Here is a 12,377-nt window from a genome sequence, read left to right on the forward strand (position 1 = left end):
CCTGCCGCATTAATCCGGCCCGCGCAGCCTTGAGAGTGGCCCTCTCTGCCAGCCCTCACTTATTAAAAGACTTTTTCTCCCAGCCGGAGCCGCATCATTATTCCGCTCTATAAAAAGCTTCATTCTGACGCCTCGGTTTCAAAATGGAGGCCGTGGCCCCTCTGTGGACCCACAACACACAAACCTTGAAACACGGGGCGGGAAACCCCACGGGAGCCAACTCTTAAAAGTACGGACTCGTATTTGATCTCGTCTCCTTCTTCTTTCTCTCGCGCACTTTGAATTACAAATTCCATTCAATTAATTTTACATTTTTGCTCCATTTGCCTTTTTTGGGCGTGTTAATTAAAAGCGGGGAGCGAGCTTCAGAGCGGCTGTAATTAGATCTCGGCGAGACATTAAACAGAGCAGCAGGGCATGAATATCTGCGCTTTGAATGTTCCTGTTTCCTCCTCGCTCGCTGACAGACGCCAGTGACATGTGCCAATCAAATCACACACACACACATTATACTGATCATATTACAGATGTTCTCTAATATACTCACACACACACACACACACACACACAGACGTCACATATTAAATACTGACCGTAGAAATCACTCACCAGACGTTCGCTGCATATTTAATCACACTGTAATAATATACAGCAGAGAGGGGCATGCAGCTCGTCTTCCCTCACTGGAAAACGATGCAAACACTTTTTTATGACTTTTATTGGCGAGTTAAACTTTCCCTCCAGTGACCCTGACCTGAACCACTGAACCTAAACTCTGCTCTTCCCAACCAGGGAGCGGCTTTTGTGCCCAAATGGACGAGTCAGCTCCAATTAACTGGTCGTCAGTCTGACATGTGTCCCCGAACACACACACACGCACACACGCACACGCGCACGCGCGCACGCGCGCACGCACACACGCACACACGCACACACGCACACACGCACACACACACACACACACAATGAACAGGAAAATAAATATTTAATGTTTTAAGTTTTGATCTACATACGAGGGAATTTTAGGGCCACAGTTAGGAAAAATAAAATCTGAGATTGTGAGAATAAAGTCGGCATATGAGGCTGTTTCACCTTCATGCAGCCAGCGTAAAACCTACTGAATATAATGTGCTTGCACATTACTACGTGTTATACGGTAACGCAGTCTGCAGAGAAACCCAGGAGACTCGGAGATCTCGCATGTTCTCACGAGGTACATGTATGCTACCGAGGCCGGTGTCGCGGTGGCAGCCGGCTCAGCAAGGTGACTCAGACGTCCCTCTCCCCAGCTACATTTTCCAGCTCCTCCTGGGGGATTCCGAGGCGTTCCCAGGCCAGACGGGATATATAATCCCTCAAGCGAGCTCTGGGTCTGCCCTGGGGTCTCCTCCCAGTTGGACCTGCCCGGAAAACCTCCAAAGGGAGGCGCCCAGGAGGCATCCTAACCAGATGCCCGAACCACCTCAACTGGCTCCTTTCGATGCGAAGGAGAAGCGGCTCTACACCGAGCTCCCTCCGGATCTCCGAGCTCCTTATCCTCTCTCTAAGGCTGAGCCCAGACACCCTCCGAAGGAAACTCATTTCTGCCGCTTGTATCCACAATCTCATTCTTTCCGTCACTACCCAAAGCCCGTGACCACAGGTGAGGGTTGGAATGTAGATCGACAGGTAAATGGAAAACTTTGCCTTCAGGCCGCCTCACGATCCATTTTACCCTCACTGGGAAGAAGACCCACCTCATTGTAGCGCAGCCCTTGTACTCCGTCGTGTACACATCCAGAGTTGGACGTAAATCAATAATATTATAACATTACAGTTGTTAACAGTTTAAATCTTTGACCTGGATGTGTTTTGTAACATTCTGCACATATTGAGCTGATATCAGCCAATCACAGTCGTATTGATTGTGCAACAATTGTCCATCTTCACTCACTACATTCAGCCTTTGTCTCCCTCAGGTGTGAACAAACAAAGAACAAAGATGTTGAGTCTTTTGTTTGTCTTATTGTATCGGACAGTTTTCCCTCGGGAAATTCTGACCAATCAGAGAGCAGGTTCCTCGCACATCCAAACTTTTGGTCCTCTGGTAAAAGCTGCCGTGTGAACACAAACCACACCGGAGGCAAAATGCAACATCTGGTCTTTGATTAACAGACCTAAGGTGTGACAGAAGCCTGAGTTTCAGGGTTTAATGGCCGTTAGTATTCACATATTAGCGCCGTGTCCTCGTGTAGTCGTTCATACGATATCTTTTTTTTATGTGTAATCCTACAAATGTTCAACGCGTTCGAACCTCAGCTCGCCAGAGACCGACACTTTGTTTTGGTGCCTCTGTGGCGATTTAAGGTAGCGTCTGTTTAGCATTTTTTTAGGTCCATTTTCATCCTTTAGTTAACAATGAGTAAAGATGACAACTCATCGTCAAACTGGAACCCATCTTTGACCCATCTTTGACCCATCTTTGACCCATCTGTGACCCTTCTGTTGGACACATGCTGAATGAGTATTCGCTCTTGGCGAGAAACTTTGATTTAGCCTTTAACGCTGAACGACCGTATAAGTGAATCAAATTAAATGTAAAAGTAATGCACCATAATCTGCTTATAACCCACGTTATCATGAATCCATTGTAAGTAGAAACAGCTAATTAGAAAAGCCGACTTTGGGGTTAATATTAATGCGAATAATAATAATAATAAATCCATTTAGCTGATTTTCTCTTCATTTCTCACCTGTGTTTCTCACTCTCGTTGTCCACACTGAGATGCACGTTGGGGTTCGTCTTCTTCTCCAGGTCCTGTCGACCACCTTCGGCCCTGATGAGCACAAACAAAACAACAACAGACGATCAGACTGAAACTTTACCTCCGTAAGTCTGCAGAGAAAACACTTACAACCGAACACAGCAAACTTTGTTCCATACTGGACTGACCTTCAGAGGTCGACAACCTGCTTCAACCCTTGACCTGACCCTGACACACAGAAGTGCACTGATCCCTACTGATGATGAAGACAGCAGAGAGAGCCTGTCCTGGCTTCAGTGGGCTGACTGGGACCTGGCTGTGGGCAGCGTGGTTGATGGAGTAATGGCTCTGAGGTTTGTTGGGGAACTCCAAAAACACCACTCGCTCTAATGAGCCCTTTTAAAACGAGGCACCAGAGTTGTAATGAGCGTGCAGGCGGGCGTCCACGGGGAATACGAGCTCCATCATCTCCTCTTAGGGGGCAACGCTGCAGGACTTTATGTTTTTAAGGAGACGTTTTATCCCCCGTGTCCTCGGCTCGTGGAAACATGTTGCCCCCTCTCACCGTGTAAAGGAAAAGAGGATTCACCACCGAGCCTGCAGCCGCTTCTGGAAACTTAAGAAGGTTTTTAAAAAATATAGGAGGTGTTTAATTTCTGTGGATTCTATTGAGATGAAAATGAAAGTAAAATATGGAAGAAAACCAGCTTGAAATTCTGTGTTTTCTAAAGACTCTTAAAGCTTCTTAAAGGGGAGTTGTATGTCACTTTAAGGGCAGTAATCTGTGCTTAAGGAAAATGACTTAAACGTACAATAACAATAAAATTAATCTCTAAACTCTGCAGTTTCTCTGCATCACAGAATCCATCGTGTTAAAACTAAGGTCAAAGGAAACATTTTGCAGAAAGGATGCACGAAGCAATACATGCGGATCAAATGTTCATACAGTCATTAAATCATTTGGTATGTCCTGCATGTCTGACACATTGCCTTTAAGGGATTCAGTACATAGTGAAGCTTCAACTGTTACAGTCTCAGGCCATGTGAGTACGTAAGCTGCAGTCTGCACATGAGCAGTAGGGGCAGTGTAGAGGCAGAGGGGATGTGACAGGGTCGACACAGCAGCAGGGACAACAATGGCAGAAAGTTCTGAAGACGAGCTGACAGACCGAGTCCACAATGCTCCACATCTGTACGATGTGTCGTTGCCGCTGCACAGAGACAAACATGCCTGTCAAACAGCTGCAGACAGATAAGTTCTGTTTTAGAAGTCGACGTGGAAACCTGCAAAAATAAATGCAAACAAGTCCGGGAGCGTTACGTCCGTGCACGGAGGAACATGTTGGAGAGACGGAGACGGTGCACAACACACAGAAGCTGTTTCTGTTGTGATCTCAGGATGAACATCACAGTAACCTCCTCGAGAGTCGCCATTTCTGTTGTTTACATCCTGCACATCCAATAGCTGCATACAGCCTGAGCTCTCTGGTGCGCCCTCTAGAGGTATCCTCCAGTAACACGCGTAGTGCAGAGACAAGTATGTGAACGATTACGTTCATGACGCAGACGGTGTGTACGCGAAGGTTAAAAAGAAAGAATATATCCGGCCTTCAGGGGAAACACACAAAACCAAACTTGCTCTTTACACTGGTGAATGCCAACATCATAGTATCATAAACTTCTATATATACTTTCAAATATTCTATCTTTCTGAAGCTTACTCTTTAAATTAAGAGTTTAAGAATTCTGAAAGGACTTCCAGCATGTACCTGAAACTTTAGGCCGACAGAGTCATCACTACAGCAAAAAGTGTCGGCGCTGTTTGTTGGGCCTGCCGAGGTCCGTTCATCCGTCCCTAAACGCAGTGTGAGTAAAGGAAATCAGTCGCAAATCAACTCGTTCTGTCGACTAAACAAACTGAGGAGAAAGAGTTGCACAGGGAGCAAACAGGGACAGCAGGAAACAAGCAGGCTGCAGCGTGAGAGCAAACAGGGACACCGACACCTCAGATGCTGCACTGCACCCACTCAGAGCTTCATAAGGTGTCAACACAGAGCTCAGCGTCAGGTTTAGATACTTATATTTATGACTCTTATCGATCTGTGTCAAAGTGCAAATAAATCAAAGACTTTAATCCACAGCTAGTCGTGTGATTTAGATGCAAAAACAATCAATCAGATGTTAATTTACTGGAACAATTAGAGAAGTTTGAAGGCCCGGTGGGCCCCGCAGAGCAGAACTAAAGCATTATAAAGAGTCAACAGCGAGACGAACGATTTGGAACACGGCCAAGTGTTGCAGCGCTGAATGAGAGCGCTGAACTCCAGGAAGTTTGAATGAGGCCTGTCATGGTCTGCAGCTCAGGGCCCCATTAACCATCTTCCCTCTGCATTCTGCTGTGACACTGCTGACAAGTTTTCAACAATCCATCTTCTGGAAAAAGTTTGTGGTGTAGAAAATGATGCAGAAGATGTTCAGAAAGGACGGGCCTTTATTTGAAGCACACCAACTGTTTCCTTCTCATGTTCTCCCCGTGCATGCGTGGGTTCCCGCCGAGTACTCCGGCTTCCTCCCACAGTCCAAAGACATGTTCGTCAGGTTCATTAGCAATCTCAGAACTCATCGTCTATAGTCTGACATGTCGTGCGTGTTAGCGTTTAGCAACAAACGACCTTCAGCCAAGACGTCCTCCTCCGTGGGCTGCATTGTTTACAGTCCAATCAGCTCGAGAAGCCACCGTGTGTTCTGATCAAAGGTAAATTCTCCCTCCAGATGTGTCTGCTAAACAAACGCTGTCATCTCTTGGTTCGTCCCATCCCCCGGAGGAGCGCCCGTTCATCTGTCTGTGCTGAGTCTCAGTCTCACTGTAAACAGGAAGTTACACAGAGGCTGCACTCTGGCTTACTGCAGCGGGATGAAGCCCAAACAGAAACAGATTTTCTTGTGATCGACTTTAATTAACGGCTCTTCAGTTTGCTGAAAGAACAACATCATGATGCAGATTAGGAACAACATGAAGCTTTGTCAGGTCTGTCCTCAAGAGGAGAAGGTAATTACTTTAACATGAGAAGCTTGTTGAACGGAGGGCGGAGCCATCATTTACGATGCATTCAACGAAGTCAGGAAATCTAAACACTGAACGGCTTTCGTGACGCAGCGTCAAACAGATTTGTCTCAAGTTGAGTTTTTGATCTAGAACAGATTCCACCTGCTTTGCTCTCTACCACAGACTGTATAAAAACATGGCCGACATTACAGCTCTCTAAAAGTGAGGCCAGACCCTCTCTATCGCCCCCTGCTGAATGGCTGCAGTATAGCTCATAAAGCCCGCCTCCTCCATGTTAACAGATGGGACATGAGTCAAACTATAAAATCAAAATACACGTCAAATACATTTTTCTCAAACGTGGTTTCTGTCATTATAGTTAGTTCTTATCATGCTGATTTATGTCCACGTGTTCATTTTTCTGACAACTTTTAATTAGTTATTTGATGATTAGTTTAAAATGATGATTGACAGCTCTGCTGACAAATACGGCTCCTGCAACCAATCAGTTCTGGATTAGCAGAGTGGAAGACGAACGGCGAGAGGAGACGTAACTAAAACAATCACTGAAGTTTCCACACCTGTGAACGTTAACCTCAGACCAACATAAGAAGCTGTTCTGCTGTTAAACATGCCGGTGAGTGGGATCCTTGCTGTTTTTTTCGGTAAGTTAAGTGTGTGTTTTGGTTAGCGGAAGTGGCAACGGCGGCGCCACCCGCCGATCTGTACTGCACAGACTCTGATCACGGGGGCTATTATGGCATCACTTTCGTACAATGGGAGCCGATGGAGACGCGTTGCCCATCTATGTATACAGTCATTGCTCTCTACACAGACTGTTTTTCCTGCATACACTGAAGCCCGCTGACACGTGATTGGTCAATACTACTCGGACGACACCAGAGCACTTCCTGTACTAAAATCCAGTCGCGCCTACAGATTCTACTTTCCATTTAACCCACATACACTTTATATTATATATTTCTATTATATTTGAGTTGTTATTTTTGCACTACTCTTATTTTGTGCTGGAGCAGTCTGATACTAGAATTTCCTTCTTACAGAATACTGAATGTTGAGTTTTATAGCAATTGACATCAGAAGGTTTGATCCTGTTTGAATACTGAAAACAACACAACATGTCACCAGGCTTTGAAGAAGAACTTTCTGGACTTTGCTAACAAAGAGAACGTTGGACGTCTGTTTTGGGGCAGTGAAAGTGAAACAATTAACCGGTCAGTCGCTTCAGGACAAATAAACAAACTGAAACCAAAGCTCCCTTCCCGGGACGAGATGAAGTAAAGACTGTGACCGGGAGTCAAACACAGAGCTCACAAAGACACGTCACTCCTTTGTTCACAGCCTCTCTGCACCATCACAGGAGCTAATAGCCTCGTTCAGCCTCATCATACACAAAGCATGATACGCATCCAATTAGCATGTCAATTAAAAGAGCTTTATCAGAGCTTCAGAGGATCCAGAGCCTGTCGCAAACACTTCATCTGCAGCATGGAGGAAATGAGATATCTGCAGGTATGTTGTTTGACAAGATTAATGACTTTAATCTACAGATCTGGAGCAGGACAGCTGGCAGAACGACGCACAATAGAGCTTCATTAAGGAGACTCAGGCTGGATGTATGGATGAGCAAACAAAGACACGCAGGCATTAGTCTCACCCTCCATCTGTGTGTGCATCCTCTCCGTCATGTGCGAAGTCAAGATGAAAACACACTGCAGGATTCAATTAGCTGCTGTAGTTTATCAAATAGCTCGTGTATTACTCTGACAGGTTTTTTCCTTCTCTCCCACATCAAAGGGAAAGTAACAGCAGCGGCTTGAGAGCGCCGATGTAGACAAACGTCAGAGGAACAGAGGCTCGCTGTGACGCCTTTAAGGACTCAGCGTTTCAGGGCCATGTGACGCCTACTGGCCTTAATAAAAGTCTTTGTCCCACAGACTGAATAGACGTGGACGTAGCCTGGCCAGCAGGGGGCGACTTCACAAGAAGTATGATTGAAACCAGCATCTGTTAGATAAGACTGTACGCAGCAGTACGCCGGCCCGAGATCTTTCTGGGCTCGCCAATTTCAAACATTACACTCTGCGACAACAATTATCTTACATCATAACTCCGCCTCAGGTGTCCGTTACCTTGGCCTACTTTTGAGCCATCAGGATCACCATGCCTCTCCATCTCTCATCCCTCTGGCTCTATAATGTGAGTGACGCTGGCCTCAGTCATGAGGGGTACACTCGCTTTGGCTACCTTGTGATTGACAAGTTGCCATCTTGTTTATTTGGAAACAGAAATGCCGATATTTAGACGAGAGCAAGCAGGAGCGTGAACAGCTGTCTTTTAATACAACTGGACGCTGAGCAAAAGAGTCTTCATGTCTCTGTGGTTGTGACCTGTCAATCACAGGTAGCCCCGCCCTAACCCCTCCCCTGCTTCCTGGTGTGTGTGACTCTAGGAGCATCAGTGACTAAATGAACATCATGCTGTGTTGAAGAAGACTTGAAACTACAGATTGAGACCGTAAACTCATTAGGAACGTGTTTACCAAGATAATTTTCTTTTTGCAACCAGTGTTGCCCCCTGCTGGCCAGGAGAAAGACAGCAGATTAAAGGCCTCCACTTTTCAGAGGATGCTGTTCCCACATCTTTAATACTGTCTAAAAACTCCTCAAACTTAACGACTAAACTTGATCCCGTCTTATCGTCCTTTACAGAATAAAAGCCTCCTGCTCGTCCTTCCTGCCTGCAGCATCCTTCTGCTGAGTTGAAATGGACATTTTCACAGGACTCTCTTTGAGCTGAGTCTTGACGTCTGCTGCTCTCAGCCTTCTGTCTCTTCAGACCTTCACAGATCTCTCTGACTCGGCTGTTGTTCTCAGGCTGTCGGGCCTTTTTCAGACTTTGAGCAGCTTCTGAGGATGTCAGCAGCAGCACTCGCAGACAGTTTTGTGTCTCTGAGAGGAAACCTTTAACTCCTCACAGAGATAACAGCTCGCCTTTCTGTTCATCGCTGACATTTGCCTCTCAGTGGGACTGCTGAGTGTCTGAAGGTGCTAAACGGAGCTCAGTGTTTGTGTTTAGAGCTGTTAATTAAGACCTTCTCACGGTCTTAATTAGTGCTTCACAGAAAAGTCAAACACATCTCACTGGTATCAGAGGCGGGTTCTTTACAGTCCTGAAACTTATGTTTGAATTATGTAAAATTCAGAGATTTCTTCGGGATAATAAACTGTTGATCTGATGAAAAACATGCAGAAAAAAGGCCTTCTATCTGTTTCCCAGACGACCTCCTCTCATCACAGGGTAAAGCTTTCTGTGTGAAGCCTGAGAGGTGAGTCCCAGGGTAAAGAAAGTTCATTATGCGCTCTAAAAGCTGGTAGCAACCTTGATAAGAGTATCAATATATTTATCAGCTCAGTGTGTCTGTGTTCTGGATTCGGGCAGCTGAAAGACGCTGTGAAGCTCAGGGCCGATGCCACGGTTTTGAACACACTAGTCACGAACCGAGTCCCAAAAGAAGCATATTTTTATAAGTTATATCTGAGCTGAGCAGTCCTTAAAATAATGTCTCCTTAAAGTAAAACTACAGCCTATAAACTGACCAAACTTTAACTAAACTTCTCAAAACAAGTGAAGCTGTAAGAACTTGTTCAAATTGTTTCACAGCCTCCAAACTGCCAGGAATGAAGTCCTGCTGAATCCTGAAAACTTCAAGTACAGTTTCCTTTTGAATTGAACTTTGAATTTGCCAAATGATTTAGCACCGTGGCGATCCAGCCTGTGGCCCATTGATGAAAGCCTGCAGTGTTTGCAGGACTGAGTGTCGAGTCGACATTCCCCCGGGAAAAATCCCAAACGGCATCCATCACCAAGCAGGTCCAAGCAAATCCAAAGAAAAAGAAACAAATACGACCTTAAGATGAAGACAAATCAGTCAAAAACACACCTGCAAATACCACTAATCACGGTGCTGCAAAAATAGAACAAAACTGAGATCATCTGGATTAAAATCCCGTAGGAGCTGCTTTAACCCCACATTCCTAGGAAGAAAAACAGGGCATGACCTTAATGTCCTTAAGAATAAACGATAACATCCATCTGTTATCGACACCGCGTCTCCTGTTCAGGGTCACAGGGGTCTGGAGCCTATCCCGGCCATCATTGGGCGAGAGGCCGAGTCATGCTGCAGGAAGCCGGAGTACCCGGAGGGGAGAACGGGGAGAACATGCAGACTCCACACAGAAAGGCCCACTACGTCTGAACCGGGATTCGAACCAGGAACCTTCTAGCTGTGAGGTTAGCTCTTAAACTATAACTAAAAGTGTAAATTTAGGGGGTTAAAAATCAAAATGTAGAAGTTAGGGGGGCAGGCTCCTCCCATCCCTGGTGAAAATGACGTCTTTATATCAATTAAAAGTGTAAGGCAATACATTGGAGTGAACATATTCCCAAAGACAGACGGTAATGTGTATTTAAAAGATCTGCTCCATAATAAGCCCGGTGTCTCTCTGTAACTCTGTTCTGCAGCTCGTGGCCGTTTCACTACAACTTCTCACCATCCCTGGACTCCAGCGAGCTGCTGGAGGAGGACGTGGAAGCAGACCTACCTGCTGATTGACAGCTGTACAGGTGCTAATGGCGTTCACATCTAAAGAAGACATGGAAACTTTATTCTGTGTGCATCCTCCAGCAGAGCTCCAGCCGTACAAAAACAGACAGAACGCTGACTTATCTGCTGCACAACTGGCTCTCAGGGTCACCGCCTGCAGCAGGTCGACTCCCCTTCTCCCAAATCAGCATCACAGTAATGAGCTCCTGCTCTGCCTGCACCTCCATCCATCCCTCCACACCTCCATCTCTCCCCAATAAGCACTATTTTCTCCCAATGCCTCACTCAGTCTTTCCCACAGCCTCAGCTTTTCAGCAGAGGGAGAGTCGGGGGGGCGGAGGAGGTGGTGGAGGTCCGGGCATGCTCTCGAGGCACAGCAGGCAGGCACAGAGCGCCGTGGCAGCAGCAGGGGAATAAATTAGAGGCAGACACAGAGAATAATAAAGTGATAATGAGTTTGCAGCTGGCCGCCGTGCCAACCCCGGGCACAGCCCAGCGAATATTTACCACCCTGCTAATAAGTGGCGATGAGGACCGAATCAGCGGGCATGCCAGGGAGGGCACCAACCCCTCTGAAAGACACAGAAAGAGGGAGGTGATGGAGAAAGAGGGATGGAGGAGGAGGAGGTGATGTGGTCAGACTGCAAAGCTGCTCAGTAAGCAGAAAAGTCACACACACACACACACACACCCAGGGGGATTCATGTGTAATGTATGCCAGCACATACACTTTCACACACACGCACACTTACAAATCTTGTACTCTGTGTGTGTGTGTGTGTGTGTGTGTGTGTGTGTGTGTTTCCTGTTTATTTGCATCATATTTGCATATATGTATCGCTCATGCATGTCTGACTGCATATACAGCAGCCTGAACATCTCCATACTGTATCTGCATACGCCTGAATCATCACCACCTGATTTATGTCTCTGTGTGACTCTGTGTACCTCCTCCATATGTATTAAAGCTAAGTTATGTAGCAGCTGTATATATAAAGATTCAAATACACAAAGTTGTTGAATAGTTACCAAAAACATTCGCCTGGTCTCTCCAAAGTTTAAAACTGCTTTGTTGTTTTGGTGCGGAGCGGAGCACGGAGCTTCTGCGGCATTCAGACTAACTCTAGTATTACTTCTGGCAGGGTTTTGCAGAGGTGTTGGTTTGTTTTACTGCTTTAGACTGTTCCACAGTTTAACAATCAGAAGCTAACTAGAGTCTTATTGCCTAAAATGTGGTATCGGGAATTGGCGAGTGCAGCGTAGCCAATTAGGCCCAAAGTTGGGCTGCAGTGCTTGCAGAGAGTTTAATGTTAAAGCTAACAAAACATCAGCAATCAGAAGAAAAGAAGGGGGCGCTGGTTTAGCTCAGTGGTTAAATAGCGTGTCCCTTATACAGCTGCTACAGTCTTTGATGCAGCGGCCCCAGGTCAAAGGTTACGTGTAACACGTGTGTGTGGCTTCTAAACGAGCCGCGCGTTTGTCATCCGTCTGAATGACAGCAAGTGGACTTTTAATCTGAAATAACTAATGGATTAATATCTCTGTTTTTATCAACACGATATGGATACCAGGAAACCTGGATGTGTTTTATGAACTTTACTGGCAGAGGATGGATTATATGCACGGACAGGCACAGGGGAGAAGGCTGCGTCACACAGGTAGGACAGACAGGTTGGTTTTGACAGCTCACTAACGGTAACTTGTTAATATTAATCAGCTGTGAAGTCGGGGCTGATCGGGTCTGTTTCATCCGGCCGGGGTCGGGTCCGACATAACTCCGTTCGGGCCCCAGCTTTCAAATAATAGACGGGTCCGGTTCGGTTCTGGATCGCACAGTAACGGGTCTGTTAGGGTTCGGGCACGAAATTTTTGACCCTTGAAGACCTATGAGATCAGAGTATGGAAACATGCATTGAGCATTGATGTCTTTCTGTATCGGACACATAAAGATCAAACTAAT

The sequence above is a fragment of the Semicossyphus pulcher genome, unplaced genomic scaffold, assembly GCF_022749685.1.
Source record: "Semicossyphus pulcher isolate SPU_LCO1_2020_fin unplaced genomic scaffold, fSemPul1.0.p SCAF_4, whole genome shotgun sequence".
Classification (NCBI taxonomy): Eukaryota; Metazoa; Chordata; class Actinopteri; order Labriformes; family Labridae; genus Semicossyphus; species Semicossyphus pulcher.